Source organism: Triturus cristatus, chromosome 7, assembly GCF_964204655.1.
Source record: "Triturus cristatus chromosome 7, aTriCri1.1, whole genome shotgun sequence".
Classification (NCBI taxonomy): Eukaryota; Metazoa; Chordata; class Amphibia; order Caudata; family Salamandridae; genus Triturus; species Triturus cristatus.
The window spans coordinates 164,465,967-164,475,547 of NC_140590.1; positions in this window are offsets into that span (position 1 = coordinate 164,465,967).

Below are 9,581 nucleotides of genomic sequence, written 5' to 3' on the forward strand. Positions count from 1 at the left end.
ATGGTGTTCCCGATGGCACTTTAGGCAATTCTTCCCTGCCAGTTTCTCACGCTTTAGTTTTACCGCAAATTGCTCCCTCTAATCCCTCTTTACTTAGCGGTCCAGCCAATTATACCTCTGCGGGACAAGGTGACTTATCTCCCCCTAGATTTGGATCTAACACCAGTTTCACTAATCTTCCCCCAGAGTGTGCCCCATACGTGGTTGTTTTGACAAATGTGCCCACCCTTCATGAGCAGCAAGTACAGCTCCACGAGGAAGCACATGAGTCACTTAAAAATAAAACTGTGTCTTGGCTCAATAGAAAATGCGGGTTCCCCTTAGTATATGCAGATCACATCTTATCTACTAGAAGGACGGAGTGGGTCGGTCCATCCCGGAAAAGTGATAGTGGGGACTGCATTATAGTTAACTTCAGATATCCCCAACATGTCAATACAGTCCTGCTACGTGCAGCTTCCCAGGTTTGTGACATTAATAGCGTGACGGTACGACCATTGGGCTATTTTTATAGGCATCATGGTAGACCCCTGAACCGCGTGAGTCCTAGACCATTTATATCTAGGGAACTTCGGATACCTGTAGCCCCTTATGGGCCAAATGAGGATACTTTTGGGAGGTATGTACCCAACGTTATAACCCACAATAGATTTGGGGCACTATCGGGCCTGGAGGCCTGTGATTGACGCAAGGACTTAGGAGCCCAGGGGACAGTTAGTTTGGTAATTGAGGATACCGGAGATACTACGGTAATTACAACATACCCGGGCAGTGTAAAATCAAATGCAGATAATATCAAACCTGACAATGGAGAAATAGTGAAATTGTTGAGCTGGAATATTGCGGGCCTACGGTCCAAAAAGAGTGATAGTGGTTGGCTTAATTTTCTAAAGCAATATGATATTATAGCCCTTCAAGAGACCTGGGATAAGAACTGTGATTTCTGGTTGGATGGTTTTATCTCTTACTTTGTCCCAGCTCAGAGCTCTACAGTGGGAAGAGACAGGGGAGGTCTCATGTACCTTATCTCAGTAAATATCTTGGGTAGCGTGAAGAAGGTTGCATATTCCTCCCATAACTGCCTTATACTGGAGGTTAGTTTGCCAAACAACACTAAGTTTGTACTAATCAACTGCTATAATTCCCAGCAAGAAGAGTCTCCTAATGAACATATTAACTGGCTGACAAAGTTTTTAGAATCCTATAAGGACAATCAAACCACTTTTTCTTATTATATTTTGATGGGTGATTTTAATGTTCATTTATGTAATCATAATTGCCATCTTAGAGATATTGACGGTCCACAATTCACAACCCCACAACATTTTGAACATAGCTCGAAAGGGGAAGCCTTGGAGTCCCTTCTGTCAAACAATGATCTGTTTGAAGTAGGGTTCCAGGATAAGAAAACCCGTGTCCCCACTTATGCAGCTAGGGATAGTGAATCTATAATTGATTACATATTTTTATCTGCAGGGCTTTTAAGATATGTGCTCTTTTATAATGCCCTACGGTCCTGTTTTAGCGATCATAATCCGGTGGTTCTGTCTTTGGCTAACGTTTTACCCCTTATGAATAAATGTGCATTGACACCTGGGGTGGTTCCCGTGAGCACTAAAGATCAAGGGAGGCGACTAAAGTGGAGTAAGGTAATTCCTGAAGATTTTTTTAAATTAATTACTACCAAGGCAGGCCCTTATCTAAAAACATGTTCCGATCCATCCTCCTATGATGTTATGTTATGTTCACAAGTGGCCAAAGAACTTACCTTGAAAGGCAGAACTGTTAAAAGTGACTTAACCTGTGGTTGGTTTAACCATAGTTGTACTTCAGCCTTAAACCAACTCAAAAAGGCCCTTAATGCTAAACCAAGAGATAAAGGACAAGTGACACAACTAAGGAAAGAGTATTCTCAAGTAATACTAGCACGGAAGAGGGAAATTAAACAAGAAGCGTGGGTAGCTTTAACGGATAATGCTATCCTGAAAGATAGTTGTAAATTTTGGGAAATTATTAATTCCCCTTTGCTATCCGGTTCCCAGAACTCTGTGCTAGAAGTGAATTTCTCTGAGGATGATTGGTTAGGTCATTTTGGAAAAATTTATGGGAGTAACCTTGAGACGGAAGTATTTGTGACCCCATCCACTAGCTCTCCCCTTTCTCCCATCATTTTCACTATTGAAGAAGTCGAGAAAGCCATTGAAGGGACGGCTGGGCGTAAGGCGCCAGGCCCTGATGGAGTGCCCTCGGACATGTACAAGGATAACTCTAAATATTGGGCCAAAGTTTTGTTAAATGTTTTTAACTCAGCGGCGACAGCAGCCCCCCCAAAGTCTTGGTCCCAATCAATCATAATCCCTGTGTTCAAGAAGGGCCAAAGGGGTGACCCTAGTTGTTATAGGCCCATATCCTTGCTAGACTCCTCGTTTAAAATTTTAGGTAAAGTTATTCTGGCCAGGATTAGTAATTTGGCATCCAAGAAAGGTGTGATCTCTAATCCACAGTATGGATTTAGACATGGGAGGGGCACTGAGGATCAATGCCTTAATTTACATTTAATTGTCGCAAAGTACACCAAAGCTATAGGGGGTTCGATTTTCTTAGGTTTTATGGATCTGTCCACGGCTTTTGACCTGGTAAACAGGTCCAAGCTCTGGTCAAAACTCCTGGAACTTGGTTTGGATAGGCCCCTTGTGTACTTCTTGGCCGAATTACATGGAGACCTGAAAGCCTCAATAAGGATGTCGCAGGAGGGGAAGTGCACTGCCAGTTTTAAGTCTGGTAGAGGGGTACGGCAGGGTTGCATTCTTGCCCCTATGCTATTTACGTTGTATATAAATTCCCTCGAAGATAGTTTGCTAGTTGCTTCTCCAGATACCCCTCGGATTGATGGTATTTCTATACCCGTACTGCTTTATGCGGATGATACTGTGTTGCTGGCCCGGACTCCGCTCGGTCTCCAAAGATTATTGAATTCCTTTGGGAATTTTATGAATTCCTTGGACCTTGTGGTTAACAACGGTAAATCTCACGTTATGGCACTGGGGAAGGGGAAAAATCATTTTAAAACTTGTTATTGCAATGGTGCCGTTATCTCCAGTGTGAAAGTTTTCACCTACTTGGGAGTCGTCTTTGACGAAAAGGGCACTTGGGCATCCCAAGTATCCACTAAGGTGAAAGCGGTACGTAGCTCCTCGGCTGCCATATTGGGCTTTGCAAAACGGTTGGGAGGGAAACCTTGTGAGGCTATTTTAAAAATTTATCAAGCAAAAACTGTCTCAATAGCTAGGTATGGGGCTGCTATATGGGGGTATACCAACCCGGAACCTATCCAAATAGAAGAGAATAAATTTTTTCGTGCACTCCTGGGCCTTCCACAATCCACTGCGACACACTCGATCCATCTTGAATTGGGGACAGGATATATTTCAGACACTATAAAAATAGCCCCACTTCTGCTATGGATCAGAACCTGGCTGAACCCGGACCTTACACTGAACCATAATATTTTGAAAGATTGTTGCAAATTAGACAACTGGAAGGGAATTAAGTGGCTGTCTTATATTAAATCAACTTTTAAGGAACTGGGACGCCCTGAGCTTTTTACTAAACCTGAAGGACTTTGTAAAGATGATATAATGTGGGTCAAGACATATTTTATTAAGCACTGCGAGGTTGAGCGTGAATTCCATGAGTATAGTAAACCCTCAGTTAGGGCTCACCTCTTGCTTAATACAACTATGGCTATGCATCCATATTTGTCAACTGTTTCTAATTTTTATCATAAATGGCTTCTGACTAAATTCCGATTCAATCAGATCCACCTAATATTAAGTGTCCCACAGGGTTGGTGTAGGCCGGAAGATGGGGTCCCCTGTAGATGTGATGATTTTTCAGTTCAAGATACGATGCACTTCATGTTTTTTTGTCCACTGTACCTTGATGCTAGGAAAAGGTTTACCCTGCCTATTATGAGAAAGAATGCTTTCGTCCAAGTCAAACCTGCTTTAATGTTTTTACAACTAATGGAATCACCTACAATTATGTTTTATGTAGCTAGCTTTTTATTAGCCTCTATTAGGCTAAGGAGGGATAGATTGGCTGTATGAGAGGTAATTAATTAGTCTTATAAATTGTACCACCGGATTAATTTATGTATTTTATACCTTTTTAATCATGTATTAGATGGAGTGTTTTTTAAATTGTTGTTGAATGTATTGTACACTTTTATGATTTTAATTAATCGAATAAAGTGGTTTTGAAGTTGAAGTTGAAAGTTGAATACAAAATTGCATTAAACCTAAGAGAGTTTAACATTTTTAATAGATTCAAACTGTTTACATATGGAATATATTCAATGTATATATATATAGTAACACATTGCTAAAACCGATTCCAAAGCTAATAGGTCCCAAAGATTATACCGATTGGCTTTGTCAATAGTTGTTTCTTAAGCCGTGGGGGGAGAGGCTGCATTCTTAATGTGAGCTGTGGCTGAGTGGCCTGGTTTCTGTGAGAAATGCTCAACTCACCCTTGTTAGCCAGTCTCAAGCAGCAGGGCCCTATGCAGGGTAAGGAAAGGAGCCCCCGGCCATCCCCCATTAATTGAGAAGGCGTGGCCTATGGAGATGATGGGTCTGAAGCTGAGAATGTACACTTGATTAAAACAAGGTCTGGAGAAACATTGAGAGCTGATTTAGTCGATTAGGGATTATATGTTAGCGTCCTTCTGCCAGACTCAAGACCACGCGAGCATCTCACCGGGTGAAACTGACTCGTAATAAACATTAAGTGGAAATCAGAAATGTACCATGGATCTGTATGTGAGTAATTCAGCTGCCGAGACATTGCAACATGAGTGATCGCTGTAAAATGTGCCGCTTTTTATTGTTGTTTACGCAGTTTTTATTGTTGTTTACGTTCCATTTATTGGGAATGTAAACTGGAAAAAATAAACAAAGAAATGCTAAAAAGAAAGCAGTCAGGCTTCCTTCGGGGAGACGAATGTGGCACAGCCGCGTCAGGTCACCAAAACAACAACCAGGTAAGAAGTCTCCAAACCAAAGAGAGTAAAAAGATAGAGCTGAAGAGATATAATGCACCAAAATGAGTGAGGTCATGTAGAATTCAAAAGTTAGAGCAAAGATGAATTGGTAACTCTGGGTAACAAGCATTGGCCACGCGGAATGCATAGATGGGGGCTGCAGCGGGAGAGAGAGGCGGAGGTAGTTGTGTGCGCGCACGCTGCACGCAAAAGCACTGAATGAGCCATGACAGCTTGAAGGCTTAATGAGATAAGAAAGGCAGATGGCGGCTGCGCGCGTTTACGAGCACATGCACGCACGCTTTAGGCCACGAAAAGCTTGTGGGTAGCACTTTTTTACCCCCTACTAAAAGTCAAGCAAGCAGCGCATGCGCTGCTCTAGGCTCGACCTAAAAAACAAACAAAAAAAAACCACCCTGAGAGCTGAAATGGAGAGCCCGATAGAGACCTGTCTCAGCACCTGCTTTTTAGAGTGGCTGGTGCTGATCACCAGTAGGAACCGGCCCACTTAAAGCCCCATATGAGACGTTGAAGCACTTTACGGCAGGTAGCGCGCTAACCGGCAGTCCAAAGATAGTGCTAAGTCCATTGGTTGTTGGGGTTGGTTTTGTGCTCTCAGGAGAGGATGTTGCCTAATGGCTAGGGTTCACCCCGAAGCCAGTGGCGGCTCCTCGGCTAAGGTGCAGGAGCGTCGCCCACTGCTTTGCCGTAGTGAAATTAAGGAAACATAAAATGCTAATAACTTGAGATATTATCATTTTATGTTTTCCTGCTGCAGCAGCTTGGCGGGATGGGGCTGTTCTGTTCTCAGAGCAGGGGCAGGAGTGGTTTTCCCACTCCAGGTGCACATGAATGTTTGGCCGGCCAAACAGTCAAGCGCACTTTGCATGTTCTCCACCCTGACTGCATTGCAACCTGGGTGGAGAACATGCCCTGGCTCCCACTGCCTGTCGGTACTTAGACCAATCACAACACTGCACTGCAGCATTGTGATTGGCTATGAGGAGCCTGCGTGCTTTCTGTTCAGGCTGGGAGAGACGGCGGACCACAGATGGAGGAGAGACGCAGCAATCAGGGGAGGTATTTTTTCTTATTTTTTACACCCCTCATCCTCCCACCCCCGATCCGTGCCGGCCAGCAGTGCCCGAAGCTGGGGAAGTGGGTTTGAGTCTCGGCAAGGATGCTCAACATCCTGTGAATTTGGGCAAATCACTTAATCACTCAGTGCTTAACAAAATGAATGTGTCAGTAACACAACTGCTGCTCTGAAACCTTCAGGTTGAGTTTGTGGTATATAAAACAACAACAAAAACATTCCATGCATTTACTCCAGTTTCCCTGTGGCACAGCAATGTCTTGGGTTTGATCTTTAGAGGGGGCCATGTGAGAAGCAAATGGCTGTTGGAATGAATAGACATTGTTAGGTTGCAGGGATACGGCTTCAAAGGAAGTGAGATTAAGACAGACAGGCTCCCATCTTAGTCTATATACACAAGAGACATGTAGAATATGACAAGTAGACATTTATTCAAAATAAAGAAGGGAGGAAAAATTTGAAAGGTCAATTTTTCATCCTTTCAGCTTTCTGAGGCAGCAAGCAATCTGCGGATGCACAACTGCGGGAAGAAATAGCTTTACATTTTGCTCTACAGGAGTAAGGCTTTCAACAGTTTTTCTAGAGACGCTTTATCTTTCAGAGAGGTGGGATATACTTGGTTCGCTGTAAAAAGCAACCCCAGTGTTGTTAAGACCCCTTTACGAGCAAGCAAACGTCAAGCAGTGCGACATTTACCCGTAATTACCATTTGGTGACATCATTGCGAAAGCTCTTGTACACATCACCCCACTGCAGATACAGCAAATACGGGCAAACCCAGAAAGGACACCTGTGTGTACCTACTACAGCAATATATTCAAAGCTTTAAAGTATTGTTGCAATTGACACCATATACAGCACATATAAACATGCGTTCCGGATACACCGACAACTTCATAATATATCACAAGACAGTTGATATACAGTAGTGGCAATCATCATTGGTAAATTCAGTGCATGTTTATCTGACCCATTCATTACCTGGTTCGGAAGGTGCTACCTTCTGCTCCTACCTGAAGAGCCCCGGGCCCACAGAACAGACCCCCCCCCCTCTCTGCAGAATGGATGTGTCTGATGTCACCCCTACCCTTCAGCCTCCACCTTGCTTGGTAGGGAAGTCTTACTTGCAGGTCTGCCTGTGACAGTTTGATCTCTCTGCATGTGTGTGTCTTCCTGTGCGTCAGTCTTACTGCCCTACCTCTGTATCTGCCTTTGTAAGTTCGGATGTCTATTCGCATTAATGTTTCTGCCACGTTCTCTCCTGCCAGTGTGTGCAACTGTGTACATATCTGCTTTTTGTGAATCTCTGCTTCGATATGTGCCTGTCCAGTTATCATGAGAATGCCTATCCTAGTTTCTGGATATTTGTGTACATTTGAGGGCATATGTGTGTATAACAGCAGGACTGCCCTATCTATGTGATAATTGTGGAGAAGTGTGGCTCAATGGTTAGAGCGGCAGACCCTGATGCAGAGGTCTGGCCCGGGACCAGGGTTCAATTCCCACCTCGGCGGCTCTTGGATTCAATTTCCCCAGACCTGATAATTCTCGCCTCGGTGCCTAGTCTAATCATGGGTCCCACTGTGCAACTCTGGGCAATAGCTTGCTTAATCTCCACAATGGCCCCCACAGCGCTAGGATGCCTGGCTTCACCTTGGGGGGTGCCCAGGAGTGGACATCTCACAGGAAAACCAGGAAGGGTTCCACAGCGGTATGAATACAGCGCTACGAGACCTCTGGGTAGAAGTGCGCTATATAAGTACATTTACATTTCCTGTATTCTTTCTCTGTTCCTTTAGTCTTTGTGTCTATGTGTGCTTGCATGTGTCTGTGCCTGCATGTGAGAGTGTTTAGTTGTAGTATAGCTTCTGCTGTGGCTCTTTCCTGTGACTGTCTCTGCGAATCTCTGCTTCTTTGAGTCTCTGCTTGTGTCTCTGTGCCCACTGCCGGACTGGGAATCACCTCGACTGGCCCTCAAAGGGGGTGGGTGGTGCGAGTGGGAAGCACCACTCCCGCTGCCGCTTTTGTTACAGGCTTCCGATATTGTAGCACTGCTGTAAAACCGGCCACCTGATACAAAACCGGCCCCAGCGGTCCCAAACCGGCCCCCACCCTTCTGGCCCACTGGGGAAACGCCCGATGCCCGCTACGGCCAGTCCGGCCCTTTCTGTGCCTGTGTGTGTCCAGTTGCTTGAGTGCCTGTGACTACCTGTGTCTACCATTATTATGGGTGTCTACCTGGTGAAGTGTGAGTCTCTGTGTGTCTCTGCTTGTGTACATCTTTGCATCTGAAGGTTTCTGCTTTTGTGTGCATGTGTGTCCTCATGTGCCAAGATCTCTACATCAGTCAGGCTCCGTTTGGGGGGCACAGAGCAGAAAGTGGATACTGGGCCCGATCATGGTGATTGAGGTCGCTTGCTACTGATGTCCTGGTGTCACTACTACAGCTCTGCAAACTGGGCCAAGTACAACCCTTTCCGCACTTGACTCTCAGGCTAGTGACATGTAGCAGTCGCAGCTTCTCATGGAGTTCGTGTGCAGTGGGAGGCAGGAGCACAGAACTCAACTGCCAATCAACAGACACAATAAGGGCTCTATCTTTTCCAAACAGAAAGCCCTTTAATCTTATAGCAAAATGAAACACTACACAACTCCATAGGAATCACAATTATAGAGTTACAATCTTTGTTACTATTTCAATTATGGCACTAAATCCCTTTTTAGCACTTTTTCTCCATTCTAGGAGAACTCTAGGGGCACGTTTACCATTATTAAGTATTAGTTAACCTTTTTGGCGCAAACGCAGGATTAGAAATCTTTTTAAATCAGGATTTGTGTTAAAAAAATACGTGGTTGGTTGCATTAGAACGCCTATGCTCCACCCATGTAATGCCTACCCGATGCAAAGTAACTCAACTCTGCGCTATGCATTGCGTTACGTTACGTTGTATTTACTAAACTACGCAAAGCAAAACAAAAAGTGGCTTTAAGTGGCTTACTAAATGCCAAATCACCAATCAGTCTCTGCAAAATGCACCGAAGGAGTACCAGAAGGGGCCTCTCAACTTGCCATGATATTCTCTGATAGCTAGAAGGCTGCGAGGAACATATTCCAGGTTTTAGGGAACCTTATACAACTGTTGCTCGAGATATACCTTTTCATAACTATCGACTAGCTCCAAGTCATCTTGAAACCTACAGCCAGTCCTGTGGTGGTAGCCAGCAGCACTTCTCTTGCTGGAATGTGAGCCTATCATTAGCTTTAGAAGTTAAACTACATGTCCCAGCAAGCAAACTGTTGGTGACTAAAAGCAAAGCTTAGTTGAAATTAACACACATTATATGGGGCCACTTAGTAGCTGTCCCTGTCATGAGAGAGGATAGCTTGCAACCCTTGACCACGCTGTGCCCTTATGCATTACATCTGAGCAAAGCTTGCAC